The following is a 22649-nucleotide window of genomic DNA, read 5'->3' as shown; positions in this document are numbered from 1 at the left end:
ACCACTGCTTTTAACCTGGGCAAGGTGACCGGAAACATGACCGAATACAAACAGTGTAGCTATTCCCTCCGCAAGGCAATCAAACAAGCTAAGCGTCAGTATAGAGACAAAGTAGTCGCAAATCAACGGCTCAGACACAAGAGGTATGTGGCAGAGTCTACAGTCAATCACGGATTACAAAAAGAAAACCAGCCCCGTCGTGAGACCAGGATGTCTTACTACCAGACAGACTAAATAACTTATTTGAGGACAATACAGTGCCACTGACACGGCCCGCAACCAAAAGCTGCGGACTCTCCTTCACTGCAGCCAACGTGAGTAAAACCCACGCAAGGCTGCAGGCCAAGACAGCATCCCCAGCCGCGTCCTTCAGGAAACAGCAGAGGGAGCACCCCCCTATCCACATCGACGGGACAGTAGTGGAGAGGGTAGTAAGTTAAGTTCCTCGGCGTACACATCACGGACAAACTGAAGTGGTCCACAGACAGCGTCGTGAAGAAGGCGCAGCAGCGCCTCTTCAACCTCAGGATGTTGAAGAAATTCAGCTTGTCACCAAAAGCATTCACAAACTTCTACAGATGCACAAGCGAGTGCATCCTGTCGGGCTGTATCACCGCCTGGTACGGCAACTGCTCCGCCCACAACCGTAAGGCTCTCCAGAGGGTAGTGAGGTCTGCACAACGCATCACCGGGGGCAAACTTGCCCTCCAGGACACCTACACCACCTGATGTCACAGGAAGGCCATAAAGATCATCAAGGACAACAACCACCCGAGCCACTGCCTGTTCACCCCACTTATCATCCAGAAGGCGAGGTCATTACAGGTGCATCAAAGCTGGGACCGAGAGACTGAAAAACAGCTTCTATCTCAAGGCTATCAGACTGTTAAACAGCCACCACTAACATTGAGTGGCTGCTACCATCTGACTCAATAGCCACTTTAATAATGGGATGGAAATTGATGTAAAAATATCACTAGCCACTTTAAACAATGCTACTTAATATGTCTACATACCCTATTCCTGATCTCATATGTATATAGGGTTTCCATCTGTCTTGCCTATGCCGTGCTGTACCATCACTCATTCATTTATCTTTATGTACATGTTCTTTATCCCTTTACACGTGTGTGTATAAGTTTGTAGTTGTGGAATTGTTAGGTTAGCTTACTCGTTGGTCATTACTGCATTGTCGGAACTAGAAGCACAAGCATTTCGCTACACTCGCATTAACATCTGCTAACCATGTGTATGTGACAAATAAAATGTGTATATATACACAGTGTGTGCAAATGAGGTAGGATAAGGGAGGTAAGGCAATAAATGGGCCAAAGTGGCAATTATCATTATTTTTTACAATATAGCAATTAAAACACTGGAGTGATAGATGTGCAAGTAGATATACTGGGATATAAAGGAGCAAATAAATAACAGTACGGGGATGAGGTAGTTGGATGGGCCATGTACAGGTGCAGTAATCTGTGAGCTGCTCTGATAGCTGATGCTTAAAGATAGTGAGGGGGTTAGGAGTCTCCGGCGATTTTTGCAGTTCATTCCAGTCATTGGCAGCAGAGAACTGGAAGGAAAGGCGGCCAAACTAGGAATTGGCTTTGGGGGTGACCAGTGAAATATACCTGCTGGGGTGCGTACTACAGGTAGGTGCTGCTATGGTGACCAGTGAGCTGAGAAGACTTTTCTCGGTAAAGCCTCGCCTTATAGATGACCTGGAGCCAGTGGGTTTGGCGACAAATATGAAGCGAGGGCCAGCCAACAAGAGCATTGGGAGTAGTCGGTCGCAGTGGGGAGAAGTATATGGGGCTTTGGTGACAAAACGGATTGCACTGTGATAGACTGCATCCATTTTGCTGGGTAGAGAGTTGGAGGCTATTTTGTAAATTACGTCACCAAAGTCAGGGATTGGTAGGATAGTCAGTTTTACGAGGGTGTTTGGCAGCATGAGTGAAGGAGGCTTTGTTGCGGAATAGGAAGCCGATTCTAGATATAATTTTGGACTGGAGATGCTTAATGTGAGTCTGGAAGGAGAGTTTATAGTCTAACCAGACACCTAGGTATTTGTAGTTGTCCACATATTCTATGACAGAACCGTCCAGAGTATTGATGCTGGACGGGCGGGCAGGTAGTGATCGGTTGAAGAGCATGCATTTAGTTTTACTTGCATTTAAGAGCAGTTGGAGGCCATGGAAGGAAGAGTTGTAATGGCATTGAAGCACGTCTGGAGGTTAGTTAACGCAGTGTCCAAAGAAGGGCCAGAAGTATACAGAATGGTGTCGTCTGCGTAGAGGTGGATCAGAGAATCACCAGCAGCAAGAGCGACATCATTGATGTATACAGAGAAGAGAGTCTGAGAAGTAGTTGGTGAACCAGGTGAGGCAGTAATTTAAGAAACCAAGGCTGCTGAGACTGCCAATAAGAATGTTGTGATTGACAGAGTCGAAAGCCTTGGCCAGGTCGATGAATACAGCTTCACAGTATTGTCTCTTATCGATGGCGGTTACGATATCCTAAAGGACCTTGAGCGTGGCTGAGGTCAACCCATGACTAGCTCGGAAACCAGATTGCATAGCGGAGAAGGTACAGTGGGATTCTAAATGGTCGGTGATCTGTTCATTAACTTGGCTTTCGAAGACTTCAGAAAGGCAGGGTAGGATAGATATATGCCTGTAACAGTTTGGGTCTGGAGTGTCTCCCCCTTGGAAGAGGGGGATGACTGTGGCAGCTTTCCCATCTTAGGGGATCTCAGAAGATCTGAGAGGTTGAACAGGCTAGTAATAGGGGTTGCAACAATTTCGGCAGATCATTTTAGAAAGACAGGATCCATATGGTCTAGCCCGGCTGATTTGTAGGGGTCCAGATTTTGCAGCTCTTTCAGAACATCAACTATCTGGATTTGGGTGAAGGATAAATGGGGGAGGCTTGGGCAAGTTGCAGTGAGGGGTGCAGGGCTGTTTTCGGGATAGGGGTAGCCAGGTGGAAAGCATGGCCAGCCATAGAAAAATGCTTATTGAAATACTCAATTATCGTGGATTTATCGGTGGTGACTGTTTCCTAGCCTCAGTGTAGTTGGCAGCTGGGAGGAGGTGCTCTTATTCTCCATGGACTTTAGTGTCCCAGAACTTTTTGGAGTTTGTGCTACAGGACGCAAATTTCTGTTTGAAAAAGCTAGCCTTTGCTTTCCTAACTGCCTGTGTATTTTGGTTCCTGACTTCCCTGAAAAGTATCATATCGCAGGGGCTATTCGATGCTAATGCAGTACACCAAAGGATGTTTTGTGCTGGTCAAGGGCAGTCAGGTCTGGAGTGAACCAAGGGCTATATCTGTCCCTGGTTCTACATTTTTTGAAAGGGCCATGCTTATTAAAGATGGTGAGGAAAACACTTTTAAAGAACAACCAGGCATCCTCTACTGACGGAATGAGGTCAATATTCTTCCAGGACACCTGGGCCAGGTCGATTAGAAAGGCCTACTCGCTGAAGTGTTTTAGGGAACGTTTGACAGTGATGAGGGGTGGTCGTTTGACCGCAATTGTTTATGGTTCATTGAACAAGCATGGGAAACAGTGTTTAAACCCTTTACAATGAAGATCTGTGAAGTTATTTGGATTATTTTTAAATTTCTTTGACAGACAGGGTCTTTCAGCAACACAGACGCTCGTTGGCGCGCGCGAGCAGTGTGGGTGCAATAATTGAATAACACGGAATTCTAAATTTATTTTGCGATGCTCGGCACGCGACGTGTCAGGTCTGGTCAGCATGTTAGACCGCTGCGCCACTCGGGAGCGGTTTTGGAAGCATAAGGACCTCCTTACCTTTCATATCAGCGATAAATAATTTTCAAAAAACAAAGAGGTTCATTTAAATTGATACACACCTAACGTTACATATGGTTAAGGAGTAACTGTAGGCTTCAAGAGTACAGATTGGGCTACTTCATACGCCTTCGCGAAAAAATGTGCCCTCTCCAAGCCCCTGGATAGTAAGCTAACTGGCTACATTTGTCTTGAGTGAGCCTGCATTTGTCTCTCCATTGTTTACCAGGATATGGTACATGCATAAGCGATTGATAGCTCAGAAACACTGAACTAAAGCTAGCTAGGTTGATCAGCAGAATGCTGGCCAAATCATTTGTCGATGATGGTGCAAAATGTGATAGCAAGTTAGCAAACATCACTAGCTAGTTATCTTAACGTTACATTTAATAGTAGTACTACTCAGTTATTAAATGGGAATGCATAGCCACCTTTATCCATGTCGAATAATATCAATTAAAAAAGGGGCCACCTTTTTTAGCTAGCTACTCTCCTTTTGCTCTCTCCTAGTACTGTAAGTTAGCAAGCTACTGCACTCTAGCTAACATTAACTAGCTGTCAAGATTCCAAACATAGGACATTAATTGTTATTTTGTGAGCTAACCTGAACAGATGCGTGTGTTAATGCAACACTCACCGCAAAGTAGTTTATTTCTTGTAACGTAGCATCACCGGGCACCGTTTTTATTTGCCTACAATCTGTTGTGGCGCAAACGTACACGCAGGACAGATGCCACGTTCGATATTAGTCGGAACTAGGAAGTTCCGTATTGCTAACTGAATAGGTGTACACGTGCCGCGTGTAATCAGTTAGCAAGTTGGACATTTCGAGTTCCGACGGGGACATGAATGCGTTAAGAAACTCGCTGTGCATTATGGGTAGTGCCAACCTGATGCGTGCGCAGGTTGACATTTATTTGGGATGAGTCTGGTCTTGGAGGATGCACTGAGAGAATTCCGCTAGATTGTCCAGCTGCAAATTCGGCTTTATTGTAAACATATGAAAGCAAGTGTATTTGTCTTAAAATTAAGGTTATGCACTAAGGTTAGCAGTGTGTTTAGTGGTTTAAAATAATATTTTCGTGACCACTCTGCAGAGCTGCCTCTGGAAAAAGATTCGTGACAAAAACGCTAAACTGAAGCGTGAATGCATTCTCATCAGCACCACCTTAACACCAGCAAGAAATTGATGATTATTATGGATACCACAGCATATTGGAAAATAATGTCACTTTCATTCAATAACAGTCAGATATATACACTACTCAAAAAAATAAAGGGAACACTAAAATAACACATCCTAGATCTGAATGAAATATTCTTATTAAATACTTTTTTCTTTACATAGTTGAATGTGCTGACAACAAAATCACAAAACATATCAATGGAAATCAAATGTATCAACCCATGGAGGTCTGGATTTGGAGTCACACTCCAAATTAAAGTGGAAAACCACACTACAGGCTGATCCAACTTTGATGTAATGTCCTTAAAACAAGTCAAAATGAGGCTCAGTAGTGTGTGTGGCCTCCACGTGCCTGTATGACCTCCCTACAATGCCTGGGCATGCTCCTGATGAGGTGGCGGATGGTCTCCTGAGGGATCTCCTCCCAGACCTGGACTAAAGCATCCGCCAACTCCTGGACAGTCTGTGGTGCAACGTGGCGTTGGTGGATGGAGCGAGACATGATGTCCCAGATGTGCTCAATTGGATTCAGGTCTGGGGAACGGGTGGGCCAGTCCATAGCATCAATGCCTTCCTCTTGCAGGAACTGCTGACACACTCCAGCCACATGAGGTCTAGCATTGTCTTGCATTAGGAGGAACCCAGGGCCAACCGCACCAGCATATGGTCTCACAAGGGGTCTGAGGATCTCATCTCGGTACCTAATGGCAATCAGGCTACCTCTGGCGAGCACATGGAGGGCTGTGCGGCCCCCCAAAGAAATGCCACCCCACACCATGACTGACCCACCGCCAAACCGGTCATGCTGGAGGATGTTGCAGGCAGCAGAACGTTCTCCACGGCGTTTCCAGACTGTCACGTCTGTCACATGTGCTCAGTGTGAACCTACTTTCATCTGTGAAGAGCACATGGCGCCAGTGGTGAATTTGCCAATCTTGGTGTTCTCTGGCAAATGCCAAACGTCCTGCACGGTATTGGGCTGTAAGCACAACCCCCACCTGTGGACGTTGGGCCCTCATGGAGTCGGTTTCTGACCGTTTGAGCAGACACATGCACATTTGTGGCATGCTGGAGGTCATTTTGCAGGGCTCTGGCAGTGCTCCTCCTGCTCCTCCTTGCACAAAGGTGGAGGTAGCGGTCCTGCTGCTGGGTTGTTGCCCTCCTACAGCCTCCTCCACGTCTCATGATGTACTGGCCTGTCTCCTGGTAGCGCCTCCATGCTCTGAACATTACGCTGACAGACACAGCAAACCTTCTTGCCACAGCTCGCATTGATGTGCCATCCTGGATGAGCTGCACTACCTGAGCCACTTGTGTGGGTTGTAGACTCATGCTACCACTAGAGTGAAAGCACCGCCAGCATTCAAAAGTGACCAAAACATCAGCCAGGAAGCATAGGAACTGAGAAGTGGTCTGTGGTCACCACCTGCAGAACCATTCCTTTATTGGGGGTGTCTTGCTAATTGCCTATAATTTCCACCTGTTGTCTATTCCATTTGCACAACAGCATGTGAAATTTGTCAATCAGTGTTGCTTCCTAAATGGACAGTTTGATTTCACAGAAGTGTGATTGACTTGGAGTTACATTGTGTTGTTTAAGTGTTCCCTTTATTTTTTGAGCAGTGTATATACAGTGCCTTGCGAAAGTATTCGGCCCCCTTGAACTTTGCGACCTTTTGCCACATTTCAGGCTTCAAACATAAAGATATAAAACTGTATTTTTTTGTGAAGAATCAACAACAAGTGGGACACAATCATGAAGTGGAACGACATTTATTGGATATTTCAAACTTTTTTAACAAATCAAAAACTGAAAAATTGGGCGTGCAAAATTATTCAGCCCCCTTAAATTAATACTTTGTAGCGCCACCTTTTGCTGCGATTACAGCTGTAAGTCGCTTGGGGTATGTCTCTATCAGTTTTGCACATCGAGAGACTGAACATTTTTCCCATTCCTCCTTGCAAAACAGCTCGAGCTCAGCGAGGTTGGATGGAGAGCATTTGTGAACAGCAGTTTTCAGTTCTTTCCACAGATTCTCGATTGGATTCAGGTCTGGACTTTGACTTGGCCATTCTAACACCTGGATATGTTTATTTTTGAACCATTCCATTGTAGATTTTACTTTATGTTTTGGATCATTGTCTTGTTGGAAGACAAATCTCCGTCCCAGTCTCAGGTCTTTTGCAGACTCCATCAGGTTTTCTTCCAGAATGGTCCTGTATTTAGCTCCATCCATCTTCCCATCAATTTTAACCATCTTCCCTGTCCCCGCTGAAGAAAAGCAGGCCCAAACCATGATGCTGCCACCACCATGTTTGACAGTGGGGATGGTGTTCAGGGTGATGAGCTGTGTTGCTTTTACGCCAAACATAACGTTTTGCATTGTTGCCAAAAAGTTCAATTTTGGTTTCATCTGACTAGAGCACCTTCTTCCACATGTTTGGTGTGTCTCCCAGGTGGCTTGTGGCAAACTTTAAACAACACTTTTTATGGATATCTTTAAGAAATGTCTTTCTTCTTGCCACTCTTCCATAAAGGCCAGATTTGTGCAATATATGACTGATTGTTGTCCTATGGACAGAGTCTCCCACCTCAGCTGTAGATCTCTGCAGTTCATCCAGAGTGATCACGGGCCTCTTGGCTGCATCTCTGATCAGTCTTCTCCTTGTATGAGCTGAAAGTTTAGAGGGACGGCCAGGTCTTGGTAGATTTGCAGTGGTCTGATACTCCTTCCATTTCAATATTATCACTTGCACAGTGCTCCTTGGGATGTTTAAAGCTTGGGAAATCTATTTGTATCCAAATCCGGCTTTAAACTTCTTCACAACAGTATCTCGGACCTGCCTGGTGTGTTCCTTGTTCTTCATGATGCTCTCTGCGCTTTTAACGGACCTCTGAGACTATCACAGTGCAGGTGCATTTATACGGAGACTTGATTACACACAGGTGGATTGTATTTATCATCATTAGTCATTTAGGTCAACATTGGATCCTTCAGAGATCCTCACTGAACTTCTGGAGAGAGTTTGCTGCACTGAAAGTAAAGGGGCTGAATAATTTTGCACGCCCAATTTTTCAGTTTTTGATTTGTTAAAAAAGTTTGAAATATCCAATAAATGTCGTTCCACTTCATGATTGTGTCCCACTTGTTGTTGATTCTTCACAAAAAAATACAGTTTTATATCTTTATGTTTGAAGCCTGAAATGTGGCAAAAGGTCGCAAAGTTCAAGGGGCCGAATACTTTCGCAAGGCACTGTATATATATTTGTATTGGTTGAAAAGGTTGGCTTTTTATGTATGTTAGTACCAGTCAAAGGTTTGGACGCACCTACTCAGTCAAGGGTTTCTTTATTTTTACTGTTTTCTACATTGTAGAATAATAGTGAAGACATCAAAACTATGAAATAACATATGTAATCGTGTTGTAACCAAAAAGAGTTTTACAAATCAAAATATATTTTTCAAAGTAGCCACCCTTTGCCTAGATGACAGCTTCGCACACTCTTGGCAACAAGCTTCATGAGGTAGTCCTGGAATGCATTTCAATTTACAGGCTTGCCTTGTTAGACGTTAATTTATGGAATTTCTTTCCTTAATGCGTTTGAGCCAATCAGTTGTGTTGTGACAAGGTAGGGGTGGTATAGAGAAGATAACCCTATTTGGTAAAAGACCATGTCCATATTATGGCAAGAACAGTTCAAATAAGCAAGGAGAAAATGACAGTCCATCATTACTTTTAGACATGGCCAGTCAATCCGTAACATTAAGAACATTGAAAGTTTCTTGAAGTGCAGTTGCAAAAACCATCAAATGCTATGATGAAACTGGCTCTCATGAGGACCGCCACAGGAAAGGAAGACCCAGAGTTACATCTGCTGTAGAGGATAAGTTCTTTAGAGTTACCAGCCTCAGAAATTGCAGCCCAAATTAATGCTTCAGAGTTCAAGTAACAGACACATCAACTGTTCAGAAGAGACTGTGGGAATCAGGCCTTCACGGTTGAATTGCGGCAAAGAAACCACTACTAAAGGACACCAATAAGAAGAGACTTGCTTGGGCCAAGAACAAGCAATGGACTAGTGGAAATCTGTCCTTGGTCAAATTTGAGATTTTTGGTTCCAACTGTCTTGTCTTTGTGAGATGCAGAGTAGGTGAGTGGATTATCTCTGCATGTGTGGTTCGCACCCTTAAGCATGGAGGAGGTGCTTTGCTGGTGACGCTGTGCTGGGTCATTAGGTTGGGTCACCTAAGGGCTATTTGACCAAGGAGTGATGCATCAGATGACCTGACCTCCACAATCACCCGACCTCAACCCAATTGAGATGGTTTGGGATGAGTTGGACCGCAGAGTGAAGGAAAAGCAGCCAACAAGTGCTCAGCATATGTGGGAACTCCTTCAAGACTGTTGGAAAATAATTCCAGGTGAAGCTGGTTGAGAGAACGCCAAGAGTGTGCAAAGCTGTCATCAAGTCAAAGGGTGGCTACTTTTAATAATCTGAAATATAAAATGTTTAACCATTTTTGGGCTACTACTTGATTCTGTGTGTTATTGGCTTCACTATTATTCTACAATTTAGACAATGGTAAAAATAAAGAAAAACCCTTGAATGAGTAGGTGTGTCCAAACTTTTGACTGGTACTGTTTATGTGAAATGTCTTGTGCAAGCATTTTCGGATGTGTAAATAGAGCCGAATATATTGATAAAAGTCACCTTGTCCGAGAGAAATTTACAAGGTTATCAAAACGTCGCACCAGGGTAAGACTACACGAAACAAATGTTTCTAAAATGTCCTACAGGAAAAATGAATGGTGGAAAAACGATTGGAACCACTGTGGGGCTCTATTAACCAATTTTTACTACAACCTCCGAGTCCATTGGAAAGGATCAGCTTGAGAAAAGTGTACAATCACTGATCTACAAACAGTATTCCCTACCAAATAATAGGCTTTGTGCAATGAAGGATCGTGCAGCTATGTCTCCCCTGGCTTTGGCAATCCCCCCCACCAAACAGACATGGATTTATTGGAGACAGCTCGTGTTAAAGATATCCTACCTGCGACAACCCTAGCATATAATTCTGTAAATGCCAGTAAAAAAATATATATTTTTAAATACACTGACCCTACGATATGTGGTTAGTTGATAAGTAAAATACCTATCCAGGCGTTCTAAGATCTGGCATGCGTCAGCAACGCCTGGGCAGAGGAACGCGCCCAATGCCTGCACCAGCGATGATCATGTTGTAGCAGAAAGTGAGTTAACCTGAAATAAGTATTAATAATCACATTTGAAGCCAGTTTCTCAACCCTCCCTAACTTTAAAACCCACTGTAATAACCCATGGAACTCCTCAATCAAATAAAAAAACACCCTTTCTTACATCAGCCGATGTCACAGTGCTATACAGAAACCTAGCCTAAAATCCCAATCAATGCTCTTTAGAAACTGATTACTTTATTACTAAGCAAGAGCATGGTGAAACAGGCCAGCAGTTGGAGCAGCATTCAACGTGTGTATTAGTGTGCATTCCAATACAAATGGGTACTCAAGTGCTACACCACCTGATGCCAATATAACATCAAATAATCCCTTCTTTAGGATATACAACAAGACATTTCCTATGCTGTTCTATTGCATTAATGAACTCATTCGGAAATCACCTTCCTTTAACTGAAACGTTATTTTACACTTGTGTACTCCACTGATCTAAACAAGTCAATGTAAACAAACATGATACATTTTATTTTCACATGCTTGGGTAACTAAGTATTTAAGTTGGGTATTTTTCTTCTTCAGAGAGCAGTAGGGATAGTGTTCATTCTCAGAGGTGGAAAAGCCACCAGCTGTTTCTGAGCGCAGACCGTTTCATTCGATCTGTGGAACGTGCATGTTACGCACGCCTCTTGAAGTGAACGCAACACCCTGCTACACTCAACCTTCCCGTGGAGTGGGGCAAGGATGACAGAGGCACAATATAGTACCGTTTACAGGGAATTTAATTCCATCACAGTAATTTGGGGAAAAGGGTCTGGACAGAACCAAAGGAAGTAAAAGTTGATGCCCCCCCCCTACCTAGCACCAACTGGCACAATAACCAAAATACTGTGGGATGGTCCGCCCAGGTCTTATCTTAGTGTGCAGTCCTAGCTTCAGTCTTCCAGCTTGTGAATCCTAATGTCCCAGGAACGCAAACTTTTCATGCATCCAGTTGTCCTTTAACCTTTACCTCGTCGCCACTTGTAATAACCCATGGAACTCTTTATGGCTTAGAAGGAGTGACGGAGTAGCTCTTCATAATCTGATTACTTTATTACTAAGCCAGAGCATGGTGAAACAGTTAGGCAGTCACACTCAATGTTAGTGTGCATTCCAAAACTCTTACAACAATACCAATAGGTACTGAAGTGCTACACCACCTGGTGGCGTGTATGTGTAATTACTTTAATACCACATTACCACACCCACCCAATCTCCCCAGAGTGCACTGATCCTTAGAGGTCCATTTAAGCATGGAAGGACCTCCCTGAATCCCTCTCTCGACCCCAGCAGGCCAGGCAATGGGTGCTGCAGCTACATGGTGACGATGATGGATGTCTGCTGCACTGACTACAAGATGAATGGCCAGTGGTCCCGGGGAATGTTTAGCGCTGAAAGACTGTCAAATGAGAGAGAGGCAATGATTGTGTTCACACTGACTAAATAAAATGGGGAGGAACAAGCAGAAAGATTGTGGTCTCTCTCTCCCTCTCTCTTTCCATCTCACTCGCTCTTTCTCCCTCCATCTCCTGAAATGTGTTAAGCTGATTCATAGGTGGTAAAAGCATTGAGCTTACACTTACTTTGTTGTTGAGAAAATAGTGTCATGTTGTTTCTCCCAGGGTTGGTTTCCAAGAGCTAAGACTAACCAAATGAGGTTACAGACATAAGCCCACTTAGTCTTGTATAGACACATTCATTTAACATGATGAGGGCAGTCTGGCTGTAAATCAATCAGTGTACTGTATCAAGGCAGGCTCTGTGCCCCTGGGTGCGATATCCTGAGGGTCAATAAACTAGAAACACTGATCAATTTGGGATCAATTCTGAACCATTCAACATGGTGAATGGATTTGAAAGCCACTTCAATCTACTTCGAGACATCACAAAACTACATAAAGAGAGACCTCTAAGACACTCATTTGACACAATATTAATGTATAATATTAATTTATTCTAAAGAAAACAATCAATTTACTTCAGCTTCTCCCATTGACAGTATTACACTTTTTCAGTCAGCTTTTCCCATTGACAGTGTAGCCCAGGGGTAAATTAACTTAATATACTTTAAAATAATAAACTGTGTAGAAATTATAATGGACCTACTGTCATGTATTGTCATATTATGTCTTGTTCCTGTTCTTTCTCTTCACTCCGTCTCCCCCTGCTGGTCGTATTAGGTTACCTTCTCTTCCTTTCCTTCCCCCAGCTGTTCCTCATCTTCTCTAACTACCTCGTTCACCCTTTTCCCACCTGTTCCCTTTTTCCCTCTGATTAGGTCTCTATTTCTTTCTCTGTTCCTGCTTCTGTCTTTGTCAGATTCTCGTTTGAGTTTCTCATGCCAGAACCAAACTATCGTCTCGTTTGCTTCACCCTTGTCTCGTCCTGTCGGAATCTGCCTGTTCATCTGATGCTACGTGTGATCAGGTACCTCTGTCCTCTACAACCCGCGCCTACCCAGAGAACCAGCAGTCTGTCGCCGCTAACCCTGCTATTCTCCTCTGCTGCTAAGAAGGGGACTCTTCTGTAAATATCAGAAGGACTTTATGATTTATTTGTCGCCCTCTCTGCGGGTTGTCTATTTTGCCATTCTATACATCTGAAGAGGATCTATGTCTTCCCTGTGTTTTGACATTAAAGGACTCTGTTTTTGTTAAACCGCTTTTGGGTCCTCACTCACCTGCATAACACCTACAGTGAGGGAAAAAAGTATTTGATCCCCTGCTGATTTTGTACGTTTGCCCACTGACAAAGAAATGATCCGTCTATAATTTTAATGGTAGGTTTATTTGAACAGTGAGAGACAGAATAACCACGAAAAAAATCCAGAAAAACACATGCCAAAAATGTTATAAATTGGATTTGCATTTTAATGAGGGAAATAAGTATTTCACCCCTCTGCAAAACATTACTTAGTACTTGGTGGCAAAACCCTTGTTGGCAATCACAGAGGTCAGACGTTTCTTGTAGTTGGCCACCAGGTTTGCGCACATCTCAGGAGGGATTTTGTCCCACTCCTCTCTGCAGATCTTCTCCAAGTCATTAAGGTTTTGAGGCTGACGTTTGGCAACTCGAACCTTCAGCTCCCTCCACAGATTTTCTATGGGATTAAGGTCTGGAGACTGGCTAGGCCACTACAGGACCTTAATGTGCTTCTTCTTGAGCGACTCCTTTGTTGCCTTGGCCGTGTGTTTTGGGTCATTGTCATGGTGGAATACCCATCCGCGACCCATTTTCAATGCCCTGGCTGAGGGAAGGAGTTTCTCACCCAAGATTTGAGGGTACATGGCCCCGTCCATCGTCCCTTTGATGCGGTGAGGTTGTCCTGTCCCCTTAGCAGAAAAACACCCCCAAAGCATAATGTTTCCACCTCCATGTTTGACGGTGGGGATGGTGTTCTTGGGGTCATAGGCAGCATTCCTTCTCCAAACACGGCGAGTTGAGATGATGCCAAAGAGCTCCATTTTGGTCTCATCTGACCACAACACTTTCAACCAGTTGTCCTCTGAATCATTCAGATGTTCATTGGCAAACTTCAGACGGGCATGTATATGTACTTTCTTGAGCAGGGGGACCTTGCGGGCGCTGCAGGATTTCAGTCCTTCACGGCGTAGTGTGTTACCAATTGTTTTCTTGGTGACTATGGTCCCAGCTGCCTTGAGATCATTGACAAGATCTTCCGTGTAGTTCTGGGCTGATTCCTCACCGTTCTCATGATCATTGCAACTCCACGAGGTGAGATCTTGCATGGAGCCCCAGGCCAAGGGAGACTGACAGTTCTTTTGGGTTTCTTCCATTTGCAAATAACTGCAACAACTGTTGTCACCTTCTCACCAAGCTGCTTGGTGATGGTCTTGTAGCCCATTCCAGCCTTGTGTAGGTCTACAATCTTGTCCCTGACATCCTTGGAGAGCTCTTTGGTCTTGGCCATGGTGGAGAGTTTGGAATCTGATTGATTGATTGCTTCTGTGGACAGGTGTATTTTATACAGGTAACAAACTGAGATTAGGAGCACTCCCTTTAATTAAGAGAGTGCTCCTAATCTCAGCTCGTTACCTGTATAAAAGACACCTGGGAGCCAGAAATCTTTCTGACTTATTTCCCTCAGTAAAATGCAAATCAATTCATATATTTTTTTACATGTGTTTTTCTGGATTTTTGTTGTTGTTATTCTGTCTCTCACTGTTCAAAAAAACCTACCATTAAACTTACCATTAAAATTATGGACTGATAATTTCTTTGTCAGTGGGCAAATGTACAAAATCAGCAGGGGATCAAATACTTTATTCCCTCACTGTACGTTCATAGGCTGCAGTTTCTTGAATGTCCTGGTTGCGACTACTCACCTAAACGAGAGTTAGACAGTCAGGGAGCATAGAATATTCCAATCACAATGGATAGAGAATTATTTTATAGCTAATTTCGAGGAAATTTCACAAATTTTCAGGGCGGCCCTCAAGACCTCGTTGAAGACCGAATACATCCACCGAGGCAAAATGAGTTTGATACCCATGGTGTAGAATGAAGCAAATAAAGATGAACACACTTCTGACATGATGAAGCTCTGAGATGGTCACGCAAAACTATGAATTTCCCATTTGTAATCAGCAACAAAGGCAGAAGCAGTTCTACACTCTTAGAAGAAAAGTGGTGGTTGACTGGCAGCTCTATACCACTGAACAAAATGAGAGTATGGATCTTTCAGCTGAGGGTGTAAATCATTTTGATTACTGTGTTGAAAGAAGCAGAAGAAAATCTTTATTTCGCCAGATCCTTTAGGGTCTATTTATTTCTTTGACTTCTGTTATTCAGACCAATTTGTCCCCATGTCTCTGTGTATTGAATAGTCTTCCAGGCAATTCATTTTCTAAACTGCAGGCAAAGGCAGTATTTTTGTTTAGGATCAATGTCATTGGTAATATTTCCAGCGATCCAAATGGAAAATGTTTTGAGGAGAAGGCAGCCCAAGCAACAGGGTCCGTGTACATTTCGTTATTTTGATTTAAGAGTCAAAATGGAGAATGTAAAAACAGAAAATGGCTTGTTTTTTTGGTTTTTGTTATTAATTTTGACAAATAAAAATCCGAAGTCTACTTGTTTTCTCATTTATTGTCTAAAAACTGTGCATGGAATAAAGGAAAACAAAATAAAATGAATTCCATTTTATTTATTAGATTTGTATTTTTGTTCATACCTGGAAGTACACGTCCCCTCAGAATATTCATATGGCTTAAGAGGTGTGTTTACGGCTTAGGTTGGCAGCACAAAGAAAGGATTAGACTGTGTGAGTGTGAAAAGAATATAAAACTACTCATTTAGCAAAAATTGAGAACTTATTAGGAAGTTAGCATGCCAAAAAAAACAACTCATCAACAACTGAACAAAGTTGGATTGCACTAGATGTCTAGCTAGCACTAGCTGGCTATTGACTAGCTAGCAGGCTCAACCTGCTACAAGATGAAGCTGCCCAGCCAAAGCTACCTGCTGAAGAAAGGTCAGACTTCTCCATTAATTTTTGTAGCTAACTTAGCTAGATCTTCTTCTTATCTTCTTCTTGCATTATTTTCTTTAGGAATGCAGTGAAATAAAAGTAGTCAAAAATACAAAATAATATATTACAAATACTCCCCAAAATGACTTAAGTAGTACTTAAGTATTTTTACTTAAATAAAAAGGCTTATTTTCTTAAGTATTTTTACTTAAGTACTTTACACTACTGAAAATAAGCCTTTTTATTGGTATGGGTATACAGGGTATACTTTACAGTTGTGAACACAACTATTGCTGTGACAATTGACCTACTTCTCTGAATGCATATACTGTATATAGACCGAACACTAATATATAAACGCAACATGCAACAATTTCAAAGATTTTACGGATTTACAGTTCATATAAGGAAATCAATCAATTGACATAAATTCATTAGACCCTATTCTATGGATTTCACATGCCTGGGCAAGGGCGCAGCAATGGGTGGACCTGGGAGGGCATAGGCCCATTCACTTGGGAGCCAGGCCCAGCCAATCAGAATGAGTTTTTCCTCATAAAAGAGCTTTATTACAGACCGAAATACGCCTCAGCACCCCCTCAGACGATCTCGCAGGCAAGAAGCCTGATGTGGAGGTCCTGGGCTGACGTGGTTACACGTGGTTTGCGGTTGTGAGGCGGGTTGGATGTGCTGCCAAATTCTCTAAAATTACATTGGAGGCGGCTTATGGTAGAGAAATTAACATTAAATTCTCTGGCAACCACTCTGGTTGAAATTCTTGCAGTCAGCATGCCATTTGCACACTCCCTCAAAACATCTGTGGCATTGTGTTGTGTGACAAAACTGCACATTTTACAGTGGACTTTTGTCCACAGCACAAGGTGCACCTGTGTACGGATCATGCCTTTTAATCAGCTTCTTGATATGCCACACCTGTTAGGTGGATGGATTATCTTGGGAAAGGAAAAATGCTCACTAACAGGGATTTAAACACATTTGTGCACAAACTTAGAGAAATACGTTTTTTGTGCGTATGGAACATTTCTGGGATCTTTTATTTCAGCTCATGAAACATGGGAACAACACTTTACGTGTGGCATTTATATTTTTGTTCAGTACAGGTGTAGGATCTTAATTTGGTCACCCTGTTGTTGCAGGAAATTTAGTGTAATGTATTCGAGGGCTTCTTAAGTTTGTAATTTCCACTTTAAAATGTCAGGCTTAATTTGCCTTAACCAAAAATGTATAATCTCTTACAAAATTGTAAATGAATCATAATTTCCACAATATCAAAATAAAATGTGTAAAATAAGTTACAAGCTAAGACAAAATTAGATTTCATGATATTACTGTGTCTTTACATATCTATTCACTACTGGCCAATTTGTATTTTTATTTATTTCACCTTTATTTAACCTGATAGGCCAGTTGAGAACAAGTTCTCATTTACATCTGCGACCTGGCCAAGATAAAGCAAATCAGTGTGACAAAAACAACAGAGTTACACATAAACAAACAAATGCAGTCATCATCCACTTCAGCTAGCAGTTTTAGGCCTGTTTAAAAATTTTAAGGTAAAGCACTTAGGATGAAGTGTAAAAAATGAGACAAGCTTTATGATTATGCTTATAAACATATACTTAACACACACACACACATATATATATATATATATATATATATATAAACTCAGAAAAATAAGAAACGTCCCCTTTTCAGAACTCTGTCTTAATCATTCGTAAAAATTCAAATAACTTCACAGATCTTCGTTGTAAAGGGTTTAAACACTGTTTCCCATGCTTGTTAATGAACCATAAACAATTAATGAACATGCACCTGTGGAACCGGTACATCCGAACATCACACCTGCGGGACAGGTACAGCATGGCAACAACAACTGCCCGAGTTACACCAGGAATGCACAATCCCTCCATCAGTGCTCAGACTGTCCGCAATAGGCTGAGAGAGGCTGGACCGAGGGCTTGTGGGCACAAACCCACCGTCGCTGGACCAGACAGGACTGGCAAAAAAGTGCTCTTCACTGACGAGTCGCGGTTTTGTCTCACCAGGGTTGATGATCGGATTCGCGTTTATCGTCGAAGGAATGAGCATTACACCGAGGCCTGTACTCTGGAGCGGGATCAATTTGGAGTTGGAGGGTCCGACATGGTCTGGGGTGGTGTGTCACAGCATCATCGGACTGAGCTTGTTGTCATTGCAGGCAATCTCAACGCTGTGCGTTACAGGAAAGCCATCCTCCTCCCTCAAATGGTATCCTTCCTGCAGGCTCATCCTGACATGACCCTCCAGCATGACAATGCCACCAGCCATACTGCTCATTCTGTGTGTGATTTCTTGCAAGACAGGAATGTCAATGTTCTGCCATGGCCAGCGAAGAGCCCGGATCTCAATCCCATTGAGCACATCTGGGACCTGTTGGATCGGAGGGTGAGGGCTAGGGCCAATCCCCCCAGAAATGTCCGGGAACTTGCAGGTTCCTTGGTGGAAGAGTGGGGTAACATCTCACAGCAAGAACTAGCAAATATGGTGCAGTCCATGAGGAGGAGATGCACTGCAGTACTTAATGCAGCTGGTGACCACACCAGATACTGACCCCTGAATTTACATTGCGAATGTTGCTTTTATGGATACTAAATATGACTGGTTGTGATCCAGTCACATCTGACAGGTGACATATAAAGTTCAAAGGCCCCATGAAAAAAAAACTACCGGGCCCCTAACATAGAAATCGGAATGTTTCAGATTAAAATAACGTACTGAACAATGTGTTAATAAATGTACTAACTATAAGCTTCTGTTGCTCTATACTACAATTGTGCAGATTCTAGTTTCCACCTTCATCCTTTGCCTATATTAACAGTATTGCAAACATGTTTGGTTCCTAATGTTAACAAAAGCTGTCACCCAATGGTGGAACAAACTCCCTCACGACGCCAGGACAGCGGAGTCAATCACCACCTTCCGGAGACACCTGAAACCCCACCTCTTTAAGGAATACCTAGGATAGGATAAAGTAATCCCTCTCCCCCCCCCCCCCCCTTAAAAGATTTAGATGCACTACTGTTCCACTGGATGTCATAAGGTGAATGCACCAATTTGTAAGTCGCTCTGGATAAGAGCGTCTGCTAAATGACTTAAATGTAATGTAATGTAAATGTGTCATGAGATTGTTAAGATGCTTTATTATAAATATCTACACAATTGGTTACTTATTTTTTAATATATGGTATTGTAGTCCGTTTTAATGAAGAAATTACCAATGATCCATGTTTCAGATTAAATAATTTATTACCAATTCTTATAAACAAGGCTAACCCTCTTCTGCCATACGCAGAATTCCTAAATATATGCCTAAATAACATACCCCAAATAAAAAAATCCTGAACTATGTGGACTGCAGGCATAAATGTGGTACCTACAGAGAACAAGCATCTGTGAAACTGCAACTGTAGTGTCAAGACATTATGTGGGCATTCCGGAGTAAATTCAACAGGAGATAAACCATAGCAGAAAATTCTCTGAAACAGTATTTTGCCCATCCCCGGGCAGGCTTGGGTAGAACAGGTTAAGGAATTTGTCCTTGTGTTTGTTCCCTGTAAAGAAAACTCAGAGGTTACACTGCCTCAAGAGCCCAGCGTTGAGCCTTCTAGTGAGCAAACTCATTTATGTCTTTAAAGTAACATTTCCTAGCTAACTGGTTTTCAATTGAAAGGATGGCAAGGCTGTTCAACCTGTCTTGGCACATTGTAGATCTTAGATAGTTCTTTAAGTTTCAGCTTACTGAAGGCACTTTCACCTCCAGCAACTGTTACAGGCATTGTACAGAAGTTTCGCAGTGCAATGCACACCTCTCCAGAAATGCTCGGTAGCTGCAACTTGTGGATGTCCTTTAGGAGCTCTACAGGAGAAGGACCATCTGAAAAAGTTGCACCATATATTGTCTTTAGATGTCACACTTCATTTTCAAATTCATCTGTGAGATCTTTTGTGGCAAGATACACAAATTTGGTTTTCAGTCACAATCATTCCGATGTCAAATGACTATGTATTGGTGAAAAAACACTGTGTTGTGAAATCCAGTGTCTGACTGCAATCATGGGAACCGCTCCTCTGTTCACTGTCCAAATGACTGATTATACTATCCAGAGCCACATAAAACACTGTGTTGTGAAATCCAGTGTCTGACTTCTGTTCATTTGTTATGTCCTCTTCAATCTCATCAGGGAAATGTTTTCTTTTTTTTCTTGCGGCTCCTCTGTTCACTAATAAACTGAGTAGTACCACCCATTTCATTTGCCACCATAGAGGCTTCTGTCACGCCCTGACCTTAGAGATCCTTTATTTGTCTCTATTTTGGTTTGGTCAGGGCGTGAGTTGGGGTGGGCATTCTATGTTTTCTGGTCTATGATTTCTATTTCTTTGTGTTTGGCCGGATATGGTTCTCAATCATTGTCTCTGATGGGAAACCATACTTAGGTACCCTTTTTCCCACCTGTGTTTGTGGGAAGTTGACTCTGTTTAGAGCACTTTGCTTTTGAGCTTCATGGTTTTGTTTTTGTAGTGTTTAGTTTAGCGTCATTTTGATTAAAATAAAGAAAATGTATGCTTACCACGCTGCACCTTGGTCCTCTCCTTCCAACAGCCGTGACAGCTTCTGCCAGAAGAGCGTCCCATTGATTATGCAGAGCCTGTATTTCTTCCTGTAGTGCCTTAATTATGGCTGCGATCCCCGTACAGGGATCAACATCAGGGGAAATTTCAGAATGACAACTAAGAATACAACGTCTAAACATTCTTGAAAATGCAAGTGTCTTACATCCTTCAAAAGATTAGGATCTTGGTAATCAAACTACGTTTTCCGATTTAAAATAGCTATTACAGAGAACAAATGCTATGCTTTTGTTTGAGAAGAGCAATCAACAACAAAAACATTTTCCGCCATGACAGTTTTTACACATTCACATCTGAAGGTAAAATTATGACTTACATTCTGATATCTTGCTCTTATTTCTCAAAATCCATTTTTATAGCCTAAATCGAAACATTTTGTAAACCGTTTGTGCCGTGAATTCCATCTCTATCAATTTTTACGGAGCATTCGACGTAATTACACATGGTGAACAATCGTTTATCTAGTCATGGTTGGTTTCAGTGCATTCCTCTGGATGTTTGCAACACAGCCAAACGTCATTGTTTTTTTTGCTGGGAGTATTGACCGAAGTGAACTGATTTGAAGACCACAAGCAATGACTACCTTGCGCACCAATCATTTTAGTGAAGCTTCGTTGATTGACTGTATTTCTGCCCAATGACCACTGATCTTCTTGAAATCTAGCTGGGTAGATAGCCAATGAGCTGAGGTAAACGCCAGTATGTAATGGTTTTGGGTTGGACCACCATTCCTTGTTTGTAAATGCACGCGTAACGAACTCCATTCTCGCCTTGACTATCAGAGGAGTTGCTGTGACGCTTGTTACGCACAGCAGTATTTTGGAAAGTTGAATTTTCAACAATTTCATTGAAGACATCATGGCGAATAAATCAGGAAAAGCGAAGTCAAAGTCTAAAGTGAAAGTGAGACAGATTTTTTGTTTGAGGAATCTTTGAGTGTTATGATTCAAACGGGAGCTGAGGAGCTGTTTCTGCAAGGACAGGACGTACTTCTGGACGGGTAAGTGCTAATGCCGTTTTATGAAATATATATATATATATATATATGCAATTTGCAATGAAATGTGCGGTTTGTTTGTGTGTGTGTGTGTGCATGTTGGTTTGTTTGGGTGTGTGTGTATATATGTATGTGTGATATATATATATTCCATGTCAGATATATATATTTTTAAAAATGTATTCAAATGGAATGGAGTAGAACAGCAAACACACACATGGCCACTGCGCCTGCAACTCCTATCCATTTCCATATGAAATAGTCATTGGGTGCTGTTCAGGGGAGGGCAGGCCCACAACAATGGCCAGAGTTGAATGGAACAGCACTTCACCTTAGTGACTGTTCCCTCTAGTCTATACAATACATATCTGTTTATTTTATGTGATGATAAAAGTCTCATACAATACAAATATTTTTTTAATGTTTTCTTTCACAGTGATAGCGACTCCGACTGGGAGCCCCTGGTTTCAAGCTGCCCGCTCTACCTCTGCCCCCTCTACTCCTGCCTCCAGTGGTGTTCATATGCCACAGTTCATTACTGCAGGCATGACTGTGCCTCAGGGCCAAAAGGGCACAGCATGGAGGCATCGTTGTGTTCTGTGTCACATGACCTGCACCACTTGTTCAGTTTGCCTCAGATTTACATCAGAAAGAGACTGCTATGGGACATGGCACAGGCAGCAAAATATTGTGTAGAGGACTTCCAAAGGGTATACTGTTTTTTGTTTTGGGGTTTTTTCAAAAAATGTTGTAACTTTTTTTTTGTGTGTTAGAATTGCTTTTTGATATGTTGTATATAGTTATTTGCACTGTCGTTTATAGTTATAAGTCATTTCACCAATTCGGCCACTTGGGTACATTTGGGCAACTTGTGTGGGACACCTGGGTGACTTCATGCTAAATGTCATGTAGCTCACCCATTCCTGAAGTTATCAGTCTGAAACTTTGCAAACCTACAGTTGCCCTCTTGTGTTATCCATCAAAGTATCTCCAGCATCCTATCTGACTGTGTGGCTATTCTAGTACATGTGAAAGATGCTACAACAATAAAAAAATATTCTCCTACATTCAAATAACATTTCCACAAACTTCAGAATGTTTCCATTCAAATGATACCAAGAATATGCATATCCTTGCCTCTGGGGCTGAGCTACAGGCAGTTAGATTAGGGTATGTCTTCAGGCGGAGATTGAGAACA

At 42.4% G+C, this 22649-nt stretch overlaps 1 protein-coding gene across 3 annotated transcripts in view; it reads right to left on the bottom strand.

Moving 5' to 3' along the window:
- LOC115130102 (vesicle-trafficking protein SEC22a) overlaps nucleotides 1-4571 on the bottom strand; it is an 80001-nt gene extending 75430 nt beyond the window's left edge. For 2 of the 3 annotated variants that reach the window (XM_065018630.1, XM_029660886.2), the window contains exon 1: nucleotides 4464-4571. The gene's annotated coding sequence lies outside the window, so the exon portion shown is untranslated. The remainder of the gene's footprint in view (nucleotides 1-4463) is intronic. The other variant, XM_029660878.2, reaches the window with a different exon arrangement.
- Between the last annotated feature and the right edge of the window lie 18078 nt (nucleotides 4572-22649).

The sequence above is a fragment of the Oncorhynchus nerka genome, linkage group LG1, assembly GCF_034236695.1.
Source record: "Oncorhynchus nerka isolate Pitt River linkage group LG1, Oner_Uvic_2.0, whole genome shotgun sequence".
Lineage (NCBI taxonomy): Eukaryota > Metazoa > Chordata > Actinopteri > Salmoniformes > Salmonidae > Oncorhynchus > Oncorhynchus nerka.
The sequence above is the reverse complement of the archived record's forward strand: the minus strand, read 5'-3'. Positions and strand labels throughout refer to the sequence as shown.